Source organism: Hylobates moloch, unplaced genomic scaffold (genome assembly GCF_009828535.3).
Source record: "Hylobates moloch isolate HMO894 unplaced genomic scaffold, HMol_V3 SCAFFOLD_8, whole genome shotgun sequence".
NCBI lineage: Eukaryota > Metazoa > Chordata > Mammalia > Primates > Hylobatidae > Hylobates > Hylobates moloch.
In genome coordinates, this window is record NW_026652283.1 from 59718747 (window position 1) to 59740767 (window position 22021).

The 22021-nt window shown below is 39.7% G+C and overlaps 1 pseudogene; it reads left to right on the forward strand.

The window, feature by feature from the left end:
* Positions 1–421: 421 nt before the first annotated feature.
* Positions 422–19792, forward strand: LOC116472436 (large ribosomal subunit protein eL30-like; annotated as a pseudogene).
* Positions 19793–22021: the final 2229 nt, after the last annotated feature.

The following is a 22021-nucleotide window of genomic DNA, read 5'->3' on the forward strand; positions in this document are numbered from 1 at the left end:
GAAAAATTAATCATTTAATAAATGCCTGGGTTGGGAGCCTCAGTATCCTTTTAAAGCTCTGCATTGGCTGTATTCTGTAGGTCAGTGATGATGGTCAGAAATGTTGCCATGAAATTAGGAATCCCTGATTTCAATGGAATAATAGAATCCCGGTGTGTAGAAGGCCAGGTGGCAGCATTAATCATCAGAGACAGGATAGATGCAATTACCACATTAAGCTGCAGAGAGGAAATGTTAATCGAGTGCTTTAACCCAAGAGATTTGTGGCAATAATTAATAATTACAAGGTTCCTGGGAATGAAACAGGTGCGCAGCCCAACAAAGTTTTGCTTTAGAAAAATTCTAGGTCTTCCCTTCTTGCCTCCTGGTTATCTTGGCAGCTGCTTTTGTTTGGGGGCCATCCCACACCTAATGCAGGAAGATGGTGGCTGCAAAGAAGATTAAAAAGTCAGTGGAATAGATCAACTCTAGGCTCCTACTTGTTAAAAAGTGGAAAGTACATACTGGGGTACAAGTAGACTCTAAAGATGATCAGGCAAGGCAAAGCAAAATTGGCTATCCTCACTGAAAACTGCCCAGCTTTGAGGAAATCCAAAATAGAGTACTATACCATGTTGACCTAAACGGGTGTCCATCACTACAGTGACAATAATTTTGAATTGGGCATAGCATGTGGGACATACTGCAGAGTATGCACGCTGTCTATCATTGATCCAGGCAATTCTGATGTCATTAGAAGCGTGCCAGAACAGACAGGCCACCACCTTGGCCGTTCAGGCTTCTCAGCTAGTCCAGCCTGTGGGCCTTGGAGAGCCCAAACTGATCAGGGGCTGAAAGGTTCTCCAATACAGCACAGCTGCTCTACCAAAAAGTAGCCAGACTGCTTCTTTAAGTGGGTCTGTGATCCCGTTCCTCCTAACTGGGTAAGACCTCCCAACCAGGGTCTCCAGCCATCTCCTACAGGTGAATTCAGGCTGACAATAGATAAGTACCCCCCTGCGATGGAGCTTCCAGAGGAAGGGGCAGGCTGCCATTTTTGGTGTTTCACAGTCTTCATCAGTGATACCTTCAGGTACAGGAAAAACAAAGGTGACTAGTGTCTGGAGCAGACCCCCAGAAAACCATAGCAGCTCCATGGAAGAGTGGCCAGATGGTTAAAAGAAAAACAAACAAACAAACAGAAAACAACAACAACAAAGAAAACAACACAAAAATCCCACCAAACGTCAGCAACCTTGAAGATTGAAGGTGGACAATAAGCCCACAAAGAAAAGAATCAATGCAAAAACAATAAAAACTCAAAACGAAAGATGACACAAAAACAAATGGAAAAACATTTCATGCTTATGGATAGTAAGAATTAATATCATGAAAATGGCCATACCACCCAAAGCAATTTATAGCTTCAATGCTATTCCCAATAAACTATCATTGACATTCTTCACAGAATTTAAAAAGAACTATTTTAAAATTCATATGGAACCAAAAAAGAGCCCAAATAGCCACGACAATCCTAAGCAAAAAGAACAAAGCTGGAGGCATCACGCTACCTGACTTCAAACTATACTACAAGCCTACAGTAACGAAAAGAACATGGTGTTGGTACAAGAACAGACACATAAGCCAATGGAACAGAATAGACAACCCAGAAATAAAACCGCACACTTACAACCATCTGATCTTCGACAAGCCTGACAAAAACAAGCAATGGGAAAAGGATTCCCTAGCTAATAAATGGTGCTAGGAGAACTGGCTAGTCATATGCAGAAAACTGAAACTGGACCCCTTCCTTATATCATATTAAAAAATCAACTCGAGGTGGATTAAAGACTTAAATGTAAAACTCAAAATCATAAATACCCAAGAAGAAAATCTAGGCAATACCATTCAGGGCATAGGCACAGGCAAAGATTTTATGATGAAGATGCCAAAAGCAATTGCAACAAAATCAAAAATTGACAAATAGGATCTAATCAAACTAAAGCACTTCTGCACAGCAAAAGAAAAGATCATCAGAATGAACAGACAACCTACAGAGTGGGAGAAAATTTTTACAATCTATCCATCTGACAAAGGGCTAATATCCAGCATTTACAAGGAATGTAAACAAATTTACAAGAAAAGAAAACAACCCCATTAAAAAGTGGGAAAAGGACAAGAACAGACACTTCTCAAAAGAATATGTACATGTGGCCAACAAACATATAAAAAAGAGTTCAACATTGCTGATCATTAGAGAAATGCAAAACAAAACCACAATGAGATACCATCTCACACCAGTCAGAATGGCTATTGTTAAAGTCAAAAAAAAAACTGATGTTGGCAAGGTTATGGAGAAAAAGGAACACTTTTACACTATTGGTGGGAGTGTAAGTTAGTTCAACCATTGTGACAGACAGTGTGGCAATTCCTCAAAGACCTAGAGGCAGCAGAAATACCATTTGACCCAGCAATCCAATTACTGGGTATATACCCAAAGGAATATGTCATTCTTTTTTTTTCTTTTTCTTTTTTTTTTTTTTGAGATCGAGTCTCACTCTGTCACCCAGGCTGGAGTGCAGTGGTGTGAACTGGGCTTACTGCAACCTCCGCCTCCCAGGTTCAAGCAATTCTGGTACCTCAGCCTCCCAAGTAGCCGGGACTACAGGTACATGCCACCATGCCTGGCTAATTTTTGTATTTTTAGAAGAGACGGGGTTTCACTATGTCAGCCAGGCTGGTCTCAAACTCCTGACCTCAGGTGATCCACCTGCCTTGGCCTCCCAAAGTGCTGGGATTACAGGCATGAGCCACTGTGCCCAGCCCTCATTCTATTATAGATACATATATGCATATGTTCATTGCACCACTATTTACAAGAGATGCCCAGCAATGATAGACTGGATAAAGAAAATGTGGTACATATACACCATGGAATACTATGCAGTCATAAAAAAGGAATGAGATCATGTCCTTTGCAGGGACATGGATGGAGCTGGAGGCCATTATCTTCAACAAACTAATGCAGGAACAGAAAACCAAATACTGCATTTTCTCACTTATAAGTGGGAGCTGAATGATGAGAACACATGGACACATGGTGGGGAACAACACACACTAAGGCCTGTTGAGGGTGGGAGGAGAAGGGAGGAAGGAGAGCATCAGAAAGAATAGCTGATGGATGCTGGGCTTAATACCTAGGTGATGGGATGATCTGTGCAGCAAATCATCATGGCACATTTTTACCTATGTAACAAACCTGTACATCTTGCACATGTATCCCTGAACTTTAAAAAAAGACATAAAAAAGAGAGAAATGCAAAACGTAAAAAAAAAAAAAAAAATTACATGAAATGTAGACCAGGCATGGTGGCTCACTCCTGTAATCCCAACACTGTGGGAGGCCAGAGCAGGAGAACTGCTTGAGTCCAACAATTTAAGACTGCAATGAGCAATGATAACACCACTACACTCAGGCTGGCTGAAAGTGAAAGACTATCTCTAATAAAAATAATAATGATAATTACATTTAATATAAATGGTCTAAACATAGCCCATTAAAAGGCAAAGAGTAGGCCGGGTGTGGTGGCTCACGCTTGTAATCCCAGCACTTTCGGAGGCCAAGGTGAGCGGATCACAAGGTCAGGAGATTGAGACCATCCTGGCTAACACAGTGAAACCTCATCTCTACTAAAAATACAAAAAATTAGCTGGGCGTGGTGGTGGGCACCTGTAGTCCCAGCTACTCAGGAGGCTGAGGCAGGAGAATGGCGTGAACCTGGGAGGTGGAGCTTGCAGTGAGCCGAGATTGTGCCACTGCACTCCAGCCTGGGTGACAGAGCGAGACTCCATCTCAAAAAAAAAAAAAAAAAAAAAGGCAAAGAGTAAGATTTCAATTATATCCTACCTGCAAGAAGCCCACATTAAATATAAAAATACAAATACGTTAAAAGTAAAAGAATAGAATAATATATAATATGCTTACACTAATCAAAAGAAAACTGGAGTAGTTATAGGCAAATATTTCAGTACTTAAAAAGTACTACCCGAGATAAAGAAGATGATTTTTAATGATACAGTAGTCAATTCATGAAGAGGAAATAATAATCCTAAATTACGGACCTAATAACACATTTTCACAGTACAAGGAGCAAAACTGATAGAAACGAGAATAAATAGACGTAATCCTCAACTATAGTCAGAGATTTTGATATCCATCTCTCAATATGTGATAGAACAAGTGAACAGAAAATTAGCAAAGACACGGGGTTGAACAACACTATCAAATAATTTGACAAAATTGAAATTTATAAAACACTCCACTCAAAGACAACAAAATACATATTTTTTAAGTGCAGATGGAACGTTTACTAAGACAGATGATATTGTGAACTGCCCCAAAATCTCAATAAATTTAAAGGATTCAAATCATATAAAGTATGTTTTCTAACCAAAGTGGAATCAAATTAAAAATCAAAAATAGAAATATCTGAAAAAAACCCTCAAAATAGTTGTAAATGAAATAAGACACTTCTAAACAACCCATAGGGTCAAAGAAGAAATCAGAAAGGGAAATCAGAAAACAATTTGAGTTGAGTTAAAACAAAATGACAACATACTGAAATTTGTGAAATGTAGCTAAAGCAGTACTCAGAGGGAAATTTATTGCACCAAATGCCTATATTAGAAAAAAAGAACTGAATCAGTGTCATCAGCTTCCTCCTTAATAATCTAGAAATGAAAAGAGTACATGAAACCCAAAGTAAGCAAAAATAAATAAATAAATAAATAAGAAGAATAAAGAGCATAAACAGAAGCAGAAAAGTAATAGAGGAAATTAATGAGACCAAAAGCTGTTACTTTGTGATCAACTAAATTGATAATCTTCTAGCCAGGCTGATTAGTAAAAGGAAGAAAGGAACTGCAGTGTGTATTCTGGATGTAAAAGGAGGAGGAAGAGAAGGAAAAAGAAAAGGAAAAAAGGAAAGAAGGAAGGAATTAAAAGAAAGAGAGGATACAAATTGCCTATGTCAGGAATAAGGACGTGATATCAATACAGAACCCACAGGTATTAAAAGCAAAACAAAGGAAATTAGGAGCAATGTCATGCCAATAAATTCAACAATTTAGATGAAATGGACAAATTCATTGAGAGATACAAGCTACCTAAGCACACACAAAAGAAAGAGAATCCCAAATAGCACCATTTCTATTAAAGAACTTGCACCTGTAGTTAAAATCATCCTATTAAAATAAAACTACTCCGGGCTCATATAAATTCTTTGGTGAGACCTAAAAACAGAAATATCATTTGATTTAGCAATTCCATTACTTGGTATATGCCCAGAGGAATATAAATTGTTCTGTTATAAAGATACATACATGCATATGTTTATTGTAGCACTATTCACAATAGTAAAGACATGGAATCAACCTAAATGCCCAGCAATGGTAGACTGGATAAAGAAAATGTGGTACCTATACACCATGGAATACTATGCAGCCATAACAAAGAATGAGATCATGTCCTATTAAGGAACACGGATGGAGCTGGAGGCCATTATCCTTAGCAAACTAGCAAAGGAACAGAAAACCAAATACTGCATGTTCTCACTTATAAGTGGGAGCTAAATGATAACACATGGACACATACAGGGGAACAACATGCACTGGGGTCTATCAGAGGGTGAAGGTTGGAAGGAGGGAGAGGATCAGGAATAATAACTAATGGATACTGGCTTAATACCTGGATAATGAAGTAATCTGTACAACAAACCCCCATGACATAAGTTTACCTATATAACAAACCTGCACATATAACCCTGAACTTAAAATAAAAGTTAAAACATAAAAATTAAACAAATTTTAACAATTAAATTATTTGGTGAATTCTACCAAACATTTAGGAAATAAGACCAATGCTATGCAAATTCTTCCAAAAATTTGAGAAGAATAAAATACCAACTCATCCTATGAGACTAGAGGCTAGCATTACTCTGACATCAAAATACAACAATTACAAGACTCAAACAAACATACAAACAAACAAAAACTAAGGACCAATATACCTCATGAACATAAATGCAAAAAGAGCCTTAACAAAATTTTACCGAGTTGAATCAAACAATGTCCAAAACTGGTAATACATTATGCCTAACTGGAATTTCCCCTCAGAAATGCAAGTTTGGTTTAACATTTGAAAATCAATGGAATTTACCATAGAAGAAAACCAAAACCAAACCAAACAAAAAACAAAACTGCTATATGTTCATCTCAGTAGATGCAGAAAAAAGATTTCACAAAAATCTAATATCTGTTCCTGATTTTTTTTTTTTTTAATCTGCCAGGGCCAGGTGTGGTGGCTTACGCCTGTAATCCCAGCACTTTGGCAGGCACAGGCGGGTGGATCACCTGAAGTCAGGAGCTTGAAACCAGCCTGGCCAACATCGTGAAGCCCCATCTCTACTAAAAATTCAAAATTAGCCACGAGTGGTGGCGCATGCCTGTAATCCCAGCTACTTGGGAGGCTGAGGCAGGAGAATCACTTGAACCTGGGAGAGGGAGGTTGCAGGGAGCCAAGATTGCACCATTGCACTCCAGCCTGGGCAACAAGAGCAAAACTCCATCTTAAAAAATAAATAAGTAAATAAAAATAAATAAAAAATCTGCCAGGTGTGGTGGCTCATGCCTATAATCCTAAAATTTGGGAGGTCAAGGTGGGAGGATCACTTGAGCCCAGGAGTTCGAGACCATCGTAGGCAACATGGCAAAACTCCATCTCTACAAAAAATTCCAAAATTAGCAGGGCATGGTGACATGTGTCTGTAGTCCCAGCTACTCAGAAGACTGAGGTGAGAGGATTGTTTGAGCCAGGGAAGTTGAGGCTGAAGTGAGCCATGAGTGCATCACTGTACTCCAGCCTAGGTAACAGAGCAAGACTGCCTCAAATAAGTAAACAAACAAACAAACAAATAAATAAATAATAGAATGTTATCTAACTAAAAGGAATAACATTTCCTCAACTTTATAAAAGTTACCCCTCAAAATCTGAAGCTAATTTGATACTTAATGGTGAAAGACTGAATGTTGCTCCCTAACATTAGGAGTAAGGCAAGCATGTAAGTTCTCACCACTTGTATTCAACATTGTACTAAGGAAAGCCAGTATATTAAGGCAAGAAAAATCAATAAAATACATCCAGATTGGAAAAGGAGACATTAAATTGCCTTTACTTGCAGATGACATCATTTTAAGTAGAAAATTCTACAGAATGTACAAAAAAGCTGCTGGAACTAATAAATGAGTTCAGCACAGTTGAATGTTACAAGATCAATTTCAAAAATTAATTGTATTTCTAAATACTAGGAAGAAAAAATCAGAATTGAAAATTGTAAGGCCCAACATTCACAATAGCACTAAAAGACATGAAAGACCGGCTGGGTGTGGTGGCTCACACCTGTAATCCCCGCACTTTGGGAGGCCAAGGCGGGTGGATCACCTGAGGTCAAGAGTTCAAGACCAGCCTGACCACCATGGTGAAACCCTGCCTCTACTAAAAATACAAAAATTAGCCGAGTATGGTGGCATGCACCTGTAGTCACAAGTACTCTGGAGGCTGAGACAGAATTGCTTGAGCCCGGGAGGCGGAGGTTGCAATGAGCCCAGATCGTGCCACTGCACTCCAGTAGGTGGGACTACAGACGCATGCCACCATGCCCTGCTAATTTTGCAATTTTTTGTAGAGATGGAGTTTTGCCATGTTGCCTAGGATGGTCTCGAACTCCTGAGCTAAAGTGATCCTCGCACCTTGACCTGCCAAATGCTGAGATTATAGGCATGAGGCACCACACCTGGCAGATTTTTTATTTTTATTTATTTATTTTTTGAGATGGAGTTTTGCTACAGATTCATTCTTCCGTATGTGGCTTGCCAATTATCCCAGCATCATTTGTTGAACAGGGTGTCCTTTCCCCACTTATGTTTTTGTTTGCTTTGTTGAAGATCAGTTGGCTATAAGTAGTTGGCTTTATTTCTGGGTTCTCTATTTTGTTCCATTGGTCTATGTGCCTATTTTTATGCCAGTACTATGATGTTTTGGTGACTATGGCCTTGTAGTATAGTTTGAGATCAGGTAATGTGACCTCTGGATTTGTTCTTTTTTTTTTTTTTTTTGAGATGGAGTTTTGCTCTTGTTGCCCAGGCTGGAGGTGCAATGATGTGATTACTGCAACCTCCACCTCCTGGGTGCCAGCAATTCTCCTGCCTCAGCCTCCCGAGTAGCTGGGATTAGAGCCGCATGCCACCATACCCAGCTAATTTTTTGTATTTTTAGTAGAGATGGAGTTTCACCATGTTGGCCAGAATGGTCTCGAACTCCTGCCCTCAGGTGATCCACCCACCTTGGCCTTCCAAAGTGCTGCGATTACAGGTGTGAGCCACCGTGCCCAGCCAGATTTGTTCTTTTTGCTTAGTATTGTTTTGGCTATGCAGGCTCTTCTTTTTGTTCCATATGAATTTTAGGATTGCTTTTTCTAGTTCTGTGAAGAATGACAGTGGTATTTTGATGGGAATTGCATTGAATTTACAGATGAATAGAATGTATATTCTGCAGTTGTTGGGTAGAATGTTCTGTAAATATCTGTTAAGTTCATTTGTTCTAGGGTATAGTATAAGTCCATTGTTCCTTTTTTGGCTTTCTGTCTTGATGATCTATCTAGTGCTGCCAGTGGAGTACTGAGGTCCCCCACTACTATTGAGTTGCCATCTATCTCATTTCTTAGGTCTAGTAGTAATTGTTTTGTGAATTTGGGAGCTCTAGAATTAGGTGCATATATGTTTAGGATTGTGCTATTTTCCTGTTGGACTACTCCTTTAATCATTACATAATGTCCCTCTTTGTCTTTTTTACCTGTTGTTACTTTAAGGTCTTTTTTTTTTTTTGTCTGATATAAAAACAGATATTCCTGCATGCTTTTGATGTTCATTTGCATGGAATATCTTTTTCCACGCCTTTACCTTAAGTTTATGTGAGTCCTTATGTGTTAGCTGAGTTTCTTGAAGACAGCAGACACTTGATTGGTGAATTCTTATCCATTCTGCAATTCTATGTCTTTTAAGTGGATCATTTAGGTCATTTACATTCAACATTAATATTGAGATGTGAGATACTATTCTGTTCATCCTGCTAGTTGTTGCCTGAATATCTTATGTTTGTTGTTGTTATTGTTTTAGAAGCACTGTGGGATTTATCCTTTAAAGTGGTTCTATTTTGGTGTATTTTGAGGTTTTGTTTCAAGATTTATAACTCCTTTTAGCGTTTCTTGTAGTGCTGGCATGGTAGTGGCAAATTCTCTCAGCATTTGTTTGTCTGAAAAAGACTTTATCTTTCCTTCACTTAATGAAGTTTAGGTTTGCTGGATACAAGATTCTTGGCTAATAGTTGTTTTGTTTAAGGATGCTAAAGATAGGACCCCAATCCCTTCTAGCTTGGAGGGTTTCTGCTGAGGAATCTACTGTTATTCTGATAGGTTTTCCTTTATAGGTTACCAGATGCTTTTGCCCTCACCGTCCTTAAGATTCTTTCTTTTGCCTTGACTTTAGATAACCTGATGACTGTGTATCTAGGTGATGATCTCTTTGTGATGAATGTCCTGGGTGTTCTTTGAGCTTCTTGTATTTGGATGTCTAGATCTCTAGGAAGGCCAGAGAAGTTTTCCTCGATTATTCCCTCGAATAAGTTTTCCAGACTGTCAGATTTCTCTTCTTCCTCAGGAACACCTGACGGCAGTGACAGGTCTCATCCAGCTCCCATGCAGCCAGCAAAGCCAATCTCACTCCCACCACGCTCCACCAACAGCATGGAGTTTATATCCAGGTGAGCAGGACTGAGATCTTGCCCCAGGCTACAAGCTTCCCTGCTGAGAAAGCAAGCAGGGCTTTCACGCCCTGCCTCTCCCTGCCTGCTGTGGCTTCCATGCTCTTATCTGCACTTCCTGTTCACGCCCCTCTCCATTTTGCCCAGGAAAATTCACGCTTGGTCAAAATTATTACAAAGTTCAGCTTGAAGTTTCTTTCCCCCTGTGGTCCTTTCCCAGTTCCACTGGCAGTCCCCCAACAAAGACCCCTGTGAGAAAAAGTCAGAAATTCCTTTCCTGGCCTTCCTGGGGACGAGGAGTGCCTATAGGGCTTTTCCCACTGCTTCTTCTACCTTCATATTTCACTCAACTCTCTAAATTTGTTTTAGCTCTAGGTTAGGTTAAATCCTTCTCCCGTGATCTGGATTTTCAGGTTCCCCAGTGAGGATGTGTGTTCAGAGGCAGACTTTCCCCTCTCACACATTGGCCACTCACAGTTTATTTACCGTCTCATGGAGTTTAGAGCAGCAAGTTGCTTCTTTCAAAGGGTCTGTGAATTTTTTTGGTTTGTTTTTGTTTTTTGTTTGCTTTTGCTTTTCTTTTTCTTCTTTTTAAACTCTACAGAGAAGTACCCTTACATCTGTTGGTGGACAGGTTGTTTACAATCTTGGCTATCGTGAATACTGCTGCAGTAGACATGAGATTGCAGATATCTCTTTGATATTGATTTCCTTTCTTTTGGATGTATAGCCAGCAGTGAGATTGCTAGATCATATGGAAGATCTATTTTTAGTTTTTGAGGATTCTCCATACTGTTTTCCTTTACGTAGTGTCATAGTGTACAGCCGCTGTAATAGTAGCCGTATTAATTTACATTTCCACCAACAGTATGTGAACATTCCCCTTTCTCCACATTCTTGCCAGCAAATGGTCTTTTTGACAATACCTATTTTAACTGGAGTGATATGATATCTCATTGTGGTTTTGATTTGCATTTCTCTGACGACTAGTGATGTTGAGCATTTTTCCATTTACCTGTTGGCTATTTGTATGTCTTCTTTTGTGAAATGTCTACTCAGCTTATTTGCCCATTTTTAAATCAGATATTTGGTTTCGTTGTTGTTTTTGCTATCGAGTTGTTTGAATTCCTTATATATTCTGGTTATTAATCTATCATCGGATAGATAGTTTGCAAATTTTCTCCCATTCTGTAGGTTGTCTCTTCACTCTGTTATTTCCTTTGCTGTTTAGAAGGGTTTTTTGTTTGTTTGTTTTCTAGCTTGATGTAATCTCGTTTGTGTATTTTTGCTTTGGTTGCCTGTGTTTTTGAAATCTTACTCAAAAAATCTTTGCCCAGACCAATGACCTGGAGTATTTCCCCAATGTTTTCTTCTAGTAGTTTCATAGTTTCAGGTCTTACATTGAAGTCTTTGATTCATTTTGATTAGATTTTTGTATATGGTCAAAAGAGATAGGGGTCTAGTTTCACTATTCTGCATATGGTTATCTAGTTTTCCCAGTACTATTTATTGAAGAGACTGTCTTTTCCCCAATGTATGTTTCTGGTGCCTTTGTTGAAAATGAATTGGCTATAAATGTATGGATTTATTTCTGAGTTCTCTATTCTGTTCCATTGGTCTATGTGTCTGTTTTTATGCCACTATCATGCTGTTTTGCTTACTACAACTTTGTAGCAGATTTTAAAGTCAGATGATGTGATGCCCCCAGTGAGGACTAATATCACTTTGGAGAAAAAATATTTATTTGTAATTCAGTAATTTTTTTCAGTTTTAAAATTTTCCTTTTAAGTAAATTAAATAAATTTTAACAAAGACATATAATATAATCACATATAAAAATAAAGAGTTTTCTTTTTTTTTTTTTTTTTTTTGAGACAGAATCTTGCTCTGTCAGCAGGCTGGAATGCAGTGGCGCGATCTTGGCTCACTGCAACCTCTGCCTCACAGGTTCAAGTGATTCTTCTGCCTCAGCCTCCTGAGTAGCTGAGACTACAGGCACGCCACCATGCCCAGCTAATTTTTGTATTTTTAGTAGGGACGGTGCTTCACCCTGTTGGCCAGGATGGTCTCGATCTCTTGACCTCGTGATCCACCTGCCTTGCCCTCCCAAAGTGCTGGGATTGCCGGCGTGAGCCACTACGCTCAGCCTTCTGTTTTTTACATGTATATATTCAGGGAAAGATGTTTACCTAATGTCAATGATGATTATTTCTGAACAGTGAAATTTGAAGATAACTATTAGTTTCTCCTTTATAGCGTCCTGCATTGACTTCCTATTAAACATGCCAGTTTGAAGCAAGTGTTCATTTCGTTGCTTATACCAAAATGTCAGAATTTTTTTTTTGAAAATGCATAAGCTCAAAAGCACTAAAAGCCTGGGAGAGGAGACTATAATGGCTAAGATGTGTCAGTAAAATTTTGGAAGCTGAAAAGTGGATCGACTAGAGAGAACTGACTTCAGAGAACTGAAAAAGCCAAAATCTAAGCCTAAAGTTGTGTGTGTGTGTGTGTGTGTGTGTGTGTGTGTGTGTGTGTACGTTGGAGGTGGGGGTGTGAATCCAGAGAGGAGTAAGCTTAATTTTGTTGCAGCACCCTGCAATGGTTCTTAAATTGAAGGCACAGCTATCTCCAGAGGAGGGGTAAGTATGGTATTGAAAATAGAAGAACTGGTTGAATTATAAGGAGGGAAGGTCATTTGTAGATGCCTTCTTTCAACCCACATAGGCTGTCAATCAGTAATCTCAAAGTGAGGTCTCTGTACCAGCAGCAATAGAAAATTACAAATACAAATTCTCAGGCTTCACCCCTGACTTCCTGAATGAGAAACTCTAGAGATGGTGTCACCGGTAGAGAGTCATGACTGCAAGTTGTCCAGGTTCTTGGCGTTTTGAACAAAGAATTGGAAGAAACACCCAGCAAAGCAAAGAAAGAATGAAGCAACAAAGGAACGAAAGCAAGGATTTATTGAAAAAGAAAGTACACTCCACAGTGTGGGAGCAGACCCAAGCAGTGGCTCAAGGGCCCAGATACAGAATCTTCTTGGGCCCCCTAGAAGTTTCCCATTGGGCACTTCATGCTAACCTCATGTAAATGAAGTGGTATCCCCCGCTCAGTCTGATTGGTTGCAGAAAGCAACCATTCAGAGGCTGGAGTGAAGTTACAAAGTTGCAAACAAAGACTCTACCCGCACTCAGCATGATTTGTTGTAGACAGCAAATTTCCCATCTGCCACGCAGAAAAGATCCAAAGGAGTAGCCTCTGCTCTTTTTGTTACTTAGGTGTGCAAAGTTAGGATTTTCCTTTCAATTTAGTTCTAGGAAGTCAGAGTGAAACAGCCTTAGGTTCCCTGCCTCCAGACCCTATTCTCCTGCCTCAATGGGATCCAGCAACCTGTGTTTTACCAAGCCCTCCATGGGACTCTAGTACATGTTAGAATTTGAGAATCACACCATTAGATTGGAGGTTTATTATCTGGAAAGTTTGAAGCAGAGAAAAGGTAGACTCAGAGACACGAGGAATATCTGAAGGTATGAGTAATTTACTGAAATTAGTAAATGTGCAGCAAGTGAAAATCTACTTATTCCAAGTAATATATTTAACCTCCAATTGAGCTCCATGATGTTGGCATCCAGGGTTTCATTCCTTAGAGAGCGATTAACACGTTGCTACCCAATGTTGGGTTCACAAACTGGTATTCATTATTGGTCTACAACAAGATATGGAATTTGTGCAAGAATGTAAATCTACTATGTCACTAAGTGCACTGTGTGGTTTGGCATACTTTTTTTAATTACAGAACTCTCTGAGGAAATTAACTAGGAATCTGAACTGTGATATCCCTACAGTGAAACCTACTAGTTTTGAAAAGCTTCAAACACACTAAGATTTAAGTGAGCATTTTTATCTCTAACTTAACTATAAATGAACAGCCAAGAATCATCAGACATTTGAAGAAAGTCTAATATGGAAGAAACCAAAAGAAATAGTCAAAAGGAACTTGGAGAAAACTGAGACAAGTAGTAACAGAAAAAAAATTACAGTTAAAAAAAAAACCCATACTTTAACAACTTCAAAGAGATAAAAGGAGAGGTAGCATCCCTATGCTATGCTAGATGATAAAGCTATTTTTATTTTTACATTTTTTTTTTTTTTTTTGGAGACAGAGTCTTGCTCTGTTGTCTAGGCTGGAGTGCAGTGGCATCATCTCTGCTCACTGCAACCTCTGCCTCCCAGGTTCCAGTAATTCTCCTGCCTCAGCCTCCCAAGTAGCTGGGACTACAGGTGTGCACCACCACACCTGGTTAATTTTTGTATTTTTAGTAGAGACAGGGCTTTGCCATCATGGCCAGGCTAGTCTCGAACTCCTGACCTCAGGAGATCCACCCATCTCAACCTCCCAAAGTGCTGGGATTACAAGTGCGAGCCACCGTGCCCAGCCTTTTTTTTTTTTTTGAGATAGGGCCTCCCTCTGTCACTCAGGCTGGAGTGCAGTGGCACTATTTTGGCTCACTGCAGCCTTGACCTCCCGGGTTCAAGCGATTCTCCTGCCCCTGCCTCCCAAGTAGCTGGGACTACAGGTGTGCACCGCCACGCCCAACTAATTTCTGTATTTTTAGTAGAGATGAGGTTTCACAATGTTGGCCAGGCTGGTCTCAAACTCCTGAGCTCAAGTGATCCACCCACCTCAGCCTCCCAAGGTGCTGGGATTACAGGCATGAGCCACCGCACCCAGTCGATAAAACTATTTTTCAAAAGACCATTATGGCCAGGCATATATAGATAATTTAGATATCTATCTATGATAGATAATACATGCATATCATATCATATATATTGTATATATATATTCTGTTTCTCAGGAGAACCCTAATACACCAGCTAAAAGGCTTGAAAGAGTGATTGCTGGGGAATGGAGGGAGGGGGCCATTTTGGGGGAGGGATGGGACCAGGAACTCCATTTTTTACAAGCCTTATCATCCTTTTTGGCTTTTAAAACTATGTACATGCATTAATGTGATAAAAATTTAAAGTAAATTTAGAAAACACAACAAACCCAAGATGTTTCCTTTGTTAAAATTAAATTATATTAAAATGTGACCAACTCCTTTAAACTAGTAGAGTGAAATAAACAATAAAAACTTGTTTGTTCCTGTCTTGTTCCACTTCAATGATTCCCAAGTTTTTTCTCTGTGCTCCAGGTTCCTCACATTGTATTAAATAAAGACCGTTTTGCCATCTTCACAAGGAAGGAGGAAGATCTAATAAAAAATGGTTGATAAGTGTAAAGAGGCCTGAAAGGATAAGGAGTCTAGGGCAAATCTTTTTGGCTGAAAATTGTTAGAATGTGAGATACGAAAAATAATTATAGATGAAAGCTAGCAATTACTGACCAGTCGCTAAGTGGCACGTGTTGTACTGGGCCCTTTCTTTGCATTACGTCATTTAAATCCTCACAATGATCCTATAAGTTAGGCTATTTTCCCCATTCTACAGATAGAAACCCTTTTAAAGGATGAGTAATTTGTCAAAGAAAATGGCAGAGCCTGGATTTAAACTCAGATCTGTTTTACTCAAAAGTCTAAGCTCTTGGAAACTTCCAGTGTATTTTGAGCAAAACCAAAATAACAATCTGGGGGGTGGGGCTGGGGAGAGATGAGGAATCACTATGGCTGCCAAGTCTCAACATGGGGCTATAGGAGTACAAGAGAAAATTACTCAAGACTAATTGAAACTGTAAAAGAATGATCCTACTTCACAAAGGAACGCCACAGTAGATTGTCACATGAGCACCACTAGAATAAACGGAAGGATATGTACATTAATTCACCAAACATTTATTAAATGTCCTATGAGTTGGCCACTGAGTTAGGGACTACTAATATAAATTCTTCATTTATATAATCTAATACACTTAGATATGAGGAGTTTCTTGAAGAATTACTATAAAATTAGGGGGGTTTTCTATCCTGAGACATAATATCAATATTCAGTTGCTTAGAAGAAATTCGTTCCTCTATTACTAATTTGTTATACTATGACTGTTTCAGCAGAGGGCACTAGGTAACCAAGATAGTTTTGAACTTCGTGTGGCAAAATAGTTAATAGAAGTATCTTTCTGAACTGTATCTAAAAACAGAGTCGTGATTTTTAAAAGCATATCAAATGTTTCAAAACTGGAATAAGCCATGAACCAAAGAAAGGAGGCTTGAAATATAAATATTGGCAAGATCACTCAGGTCAATATTTGAGATGCTTACACAATTATAGATTTTTTTTAGTGTTTCTGCTTATAAAATGATTTCGATTATTTATCTGCAAGCCTCTATTAGTGCTACCAGGAAATGTCAGTTTATCATTTCGCACTTATGAGAGAGATGGCTTGGGGTAGTGGAATAAACCCTGGGCCAGAAGCAAAAAATCTGGAGTTTGAGAGCACCTCTCTCCACTCACATTGCCTTTTTTTTTTTTTTTTTTTTTTTTTTGAGACGGAGTCTCGCTCTATCGCCCAGGCTGGAGTGCAGTGGCGCAATCTCGGCTCACTGCAAGCTCCGCCTCCCGGGTTCACGCCATTCTCCTGCCTCAGCCTCTCCGAGTAGCTGGGACTACAGGCGCCCGCCACCACGCCCGGCTGATTTTTGTGTATTTTTAGTAGAGACGGGGTTTCACCGTGGTCTCGATCTCCCGACCTCGTGATCCGCCCGCCTCGGCCTCCCAAAGTGCTGGGATTACAAGCGTGAGCCACCGCGCCCGGCCTCACATTGCCTTTTACTAATTCTGTGACCTGGAGCAAAATACTTGATACTTTAAAGGTGTTGTTTCCACACCTCTACAAGAGTGATAATGTCTCCCTTGCTTATGAATGTGAAAATGTGTTGCAAAATGTTGTAAATGCATAAAGTATTATTAACATATAAAATGTCAAGCTGCTAGAAAAAGAAATTGTAGAAACAAAATGCAATCCTACATAATATCCTTTTGATTCCAGGCCTGTAACAATTGGCTTTGGAATCTTCTGGTAGTAGTGTATATCTTATTAGTCCAAACAGAGACAAAAAGCAGCAACCTATAGTCACGATTTTAAGATTATTTTCTCCAGCCCCTTAAGATTTTACAAGTCCATTTTTTCCTTTTTTCATACAGGGTCTCACTTTGTCACCCAGGCTGTAGTGCAGTGGCGCAATCTCACCTCACTACAGTCTTGACCCACCAGGTTCAAGCAATCCTCCTGCCTCAGTCCTCCAAGTAGCTGGCACTACAGCCTATGCCACCACGCCCGGCTAATTTTTGTATTTTTAGTAAAGACAGGCTTTCACCGTATTGAGCGCAAGTGATCCGCCTGCCTAGGCCTTCCAAAGTTCTGGGATTACAGGCGTCAGCCACCCTGCCCCAACTACTAGTCCCTTTTCCACATCAAAGAAGAAATACAAATTAATTCATAAAGATTTGCTAAAGGATCTTTTCATCATGTGATCATGCACTGTCCTCAGACAAACTGCCACTGGTTTTCATAGAGAGATTTCTCAGTTTTCAGGGAGAAGGCACATCCGGCTGTATGCGTTTCATTTTCTTAAATGTATTCACACACACTGTTTGCATGCCTGACTAGAAGTGTGGCCACTCATCATCACTTCCAAATTGCCTTTATGAGTAATGTTTCCATAAACCAATTAATAGGGTATGATTATATGTTACTTATATGTGGGAAACTAAAGAACAAAAGGATCAAATGTGTAAGTGGGAGCTAAACATTTAGTACATATAGACACAAAGAAGAAAACAAAAGACACTGGGACCCACTGGAGAGTGAAAGAGGGAGGAGGGAGATTATGCCTTCTGACAATCATAGAACCACCGGAAACCACTGGAACCACTTAGAGCTACTAGAAAATTAGCATTCTGCCAGCGAGGTGGCTCATCCCTGTAATCCCAACACTTTGGGAAGTCGAGGCAGGTGGATCACTTGAGCTCAGGAGTTTGAGACCAGCCTGGCCAACACGGTGAAACCCCGTCTCTACTAAAAATACAAAAATTAGCCAGGCGTGGTGGCACGTGCCTGTAGTCCCAGCTACTAGGGAGGCTGAGGCAGGAGGATTGCTTGACCCTGGGAGGCGGAGATTACAGTGAGCTGAGATCATGCCACTGCACTCCAGCCTAGGCGACAGAGCGAGACTGTCTTCAAAAAAAAGAAAAAGAAAATTAACATTCTATCTTATTACTCTTTTGTTTACATAATCAAATATATTTTGAACAGTTACTACATGCGAGGCCCTGTGGGAGATGCTAGAGATACGTTAGGGAAAAAAACAAAAATACAAAACCAGCTCAGTCCCTGCATATTTGTGGAGCTTATGTGAGGGGGAGGGGCAGACCAAAAAATGAGGAGAGAAGGAAAATAGTTGTGAGTTGTGACATTTTGCAAAGAAAGTAAACATGAGGGTGAAATAATAAAGAACAGAGGAAAACGATCGAAGGCAGGCTGTTCAAGAAGTCAGGTCAAGAAAAGATGCTGACATTTCAGCTGAAACCTGAGGAGAGGCAGCGTTTCAGGGGTTGCAGCTCTCCCAACAGAGGCAATAAATAGCATGCACAAAAGCCCTGAGAAGAGAAAGATCCTGATGTGCCTGACGAACTGCAAACAAAACAAAACAAAACAGAACTGAACTGAACAAAAACCAGATGCTCACAGCATAGCAAGCAAGGGGAAGAGAGCCTTTAAAAAACGAGGTTGAAGAGTTAAGTCGGGGTCAGATACCAGGTTTTGTGGGCTATGGTAGGAGTTTGGATTTCATTCTAAGGAAAATATAAAGTCACTGAAAGATTTTAAACAGAGAAATAATTGGATTTGTATTTTAAGAAGATTCTTGCTACTTTGAGAAGAATGGGTTGGAAAGAAACAAATAGCAACAGGGAGATAAAATAAAAGTCTAATGCAATTTTCCCTGAGATAGATGACAATGAACTCAATAAATGTGTTGATGGAGATGTAAAGTTGTTCATAAATTTGAAATGTATTTTAAGAGATACTGATAGTTCTACTGGTTATTAGTAAAGTGTTTCTATGCAAAATATATATTGGAAAATAACTCAAAGTATAATAATTTCATTTGACAGAATGAGTTCTGTTAACTTTTAATGAACTCAAAGCTGTTATCAAGCACTTTAATCATTTCATTATATTAATTGAATATCTTTGGAGTGTACAGAAATGAAATTTGAGGCCAGGCGTGGTGGCTCATGCCTATAATCCCAGCACTTTGGGAGGCCGAGGCAGGTGGATCACCTGAGGCCAGGAGTTCAAGACCACCCTCGCCAGCATGCCAAAAACCTGTCTCCACAAAAAATGCAAAAATTAGGCAGTTGTGGTGTCAGGAGCCTGTAATCCCAGCTACTCGGGAGGCTGAGGCAAGAGAATCACTTGAACCCGGAAGACGGAGGTTGCAGTGAGCCGAGATTATGCCACTGCACTCCAGCCTGGGCGATAGAGAAAAAAAAAAAAAGAAAGAAATTTAAGAGATATCCTTCTTCCTTAAAATGCTTATCAGTTTGGAAATCAAAAGCTTCCTGAATAAACCAATTGGAAAATGACCTATTGTTTAACATAAAACTAAACTGTACAGGGCAGAAAATAAGCACTCAGAAAGGATAGAGATTAAAAAATAATTTGGACTATCAAGGAATTTTTATGGTCTTCTCCAAATTGGAGATTCTTCCTGGGCTTTTAAGGAGGGATAAAGTTTAAGTAAACCAACAAGTTCAGTTAGGGAAAGGATTTGAGCAAGATCATTGTGGTAGATACTTGAGGGTTTCTGCTCATCTCAGAATAATTTCTCCTTTTCCTCTCAGAACTGGCTCTCCCTTCACAGGAATGGGCACCTGGTGGACATCCAGTGCAGTCTAATCAATCTTGCCACAAGAGAAGTAATTGCACTGGATGCTTGACCCAAACCAAGTGAAGCCAATCAAATTCTATCTCAGAAATTCTGAATTGAGGTTCAAAATAGGGAGGTAGTTCCCTAAGCATGGCTGGAACTGTACCACATAACATCAGGAGCCATAGATGGGTAGAGAAGTGGGGAAAGCTAAACTGCAGAGATAAAAAGAGAAAAAAGAAAATCCTGAATTCTTGGTTCTAGAACCTACTACATGCTTCCAGAGTCTCTTACTACACTCTTGTCCTTGAGTTCTGTGAGAAAACACCATATCCTTAAAATAATTTCCCTTTTTGCTTAAATCACTTTGTGCTAGGTGCTGTTATTCAGAACCAATGTACCTTATCCAAGCCCACTAGTCATAAGAATAAGAATAAGCATGATGAACAGATAGGACTAACTGTAACAGAATATCATTCTATACACAAAATATTGAGGAAAAATATAACGCTAGGCGCCATCTTTAACAAACATACATTTAGTGGAATATGATAAACAGCATACCAGAATTACAATGACACCTCATGGATACTGGTATCAAAGATTCTTCAGGCAAAGAATGTAAATGACATTATCAGACAGGAAAAGTAGTGATGAATTAAGGACTCATAGTTTCAGGTGAAAGTGTTAATTCTGAAGATTAATTTGGCAATATCTATTAAGATTCTTTAAATGGATGTAGTACTTCTTTCAAGAAACAAGGATTTCTCAAGTCCTTAGTGTATATCACGTGCATGTCTAGGTAGTGGAAATAAAGTACTAAACAAGAAAGGTAAATTCTCTGCCCTGTGGAACTTACAGGGAGAGGGGGAAGAAATAATAAATTAATTACAAGATTGCCCATAATTTCTAGGAATTTGACAAGGTAAACAATCAGATAAATATACACAGATACAGGCACAAACATGTTGACACATTATAATGTTACTTATAATTTTTAAAAATTGGAGGCCAGGTGCAGTGGCTTACGCCTATAATCCCAGCACTTTAGGAGTCTGAGGCCAGTGGATCACCTGAGGTCAGGAGTTCAAGACCAGTCTGGCCAACATGGTGAAACCCCATCTCTACTGAAAATACAAAAACTAGGCTGGGCGCAGTGGCTGACGCCTGTAATCCCAGCACTTTGGGAGGCCGAGGCAGGCGGATCACGAAGTCAGGAGATCGAGACCATCCTGGCTAACATGGTGAAACCCCGTCTCTACTAAAAATACAAAAAAATTAGCCAGGCATGGTAGTGGGCACCTGTAGTCCCAGCTACTAGGGAGGCTGAGGCAGGAGAATGGCGTCAACCAGGGAGGCGAGGCTTGTAGTGAGCCGAGATTGTGCCACTGCACTCCAGCCTGGGCGACAGAGCGAGACTCCATCTCAAAACAAAAAACAAAAAACAAAAATAAACAAAAACTAGCCAGGCATGGTGGTGGGCGCCTGTAATCCCAGCTACCTGGGAGGCTGAGGCAGGAGAATTGCTTGAACCTGGGAGATGGAGGCTGCAGTGAGCCAAAATCGCACCATTGCACTCCAGCCTGGGCAACAAGAGTGAAACTCAGTCTCAAAAAAAAAAAAGGAAACAACCAGCCAGGCGCTTTGGCTCATTCCTGTAATCCCAGCACTTTGGGAGGCCGAGGTGGGTGGATCACCTGAGGTCAGGAGTTCAAAACCAGCCTGGATAACATGGCGAAACCCCGTCTCTACAAAAATACAAAAATTAGCCAGGCATGGTGGCGGGAGCCTGTAATCCCAGCTACTTGGGAGGCTGAGGCAAGAGAATCACTTGTAACCTGGGAGGCGGAGGGTGCAATGAACCGAGATTGAGCCTCTGCACTCCAGCCTGGGTGACACTCCATCTCAAAAAAAAAAAAAAAAAAAAAAAATTGGAAACAATCTAAGTGTCCAATAATAAGGAATCAACTACATAAATTATAGTATATCCAAATAATGGTGTGCTATGTTATGACTTAAAATATTTTAAAATAGTAATGGCTAATGTCCATTAAGTGCTTACTATGTGTGAGGTATTGTTGTGTTTTATATCCAGTAACTCATATAATTACTCATTTAATAAACACAAAAATCCTGAAGTAGGTATTTCATTATCATCTCCATTGTATAGATAAGGAATCTATTGCATGGACAGGCTAAGTAACTCACCCATAATCGTATAGCTAATAAGTAGGAGAAGTGATATTTTAATCCAGAGAAGAGTTTAACTTTAGAAACCTTGCTCTTAACTCCACCATTC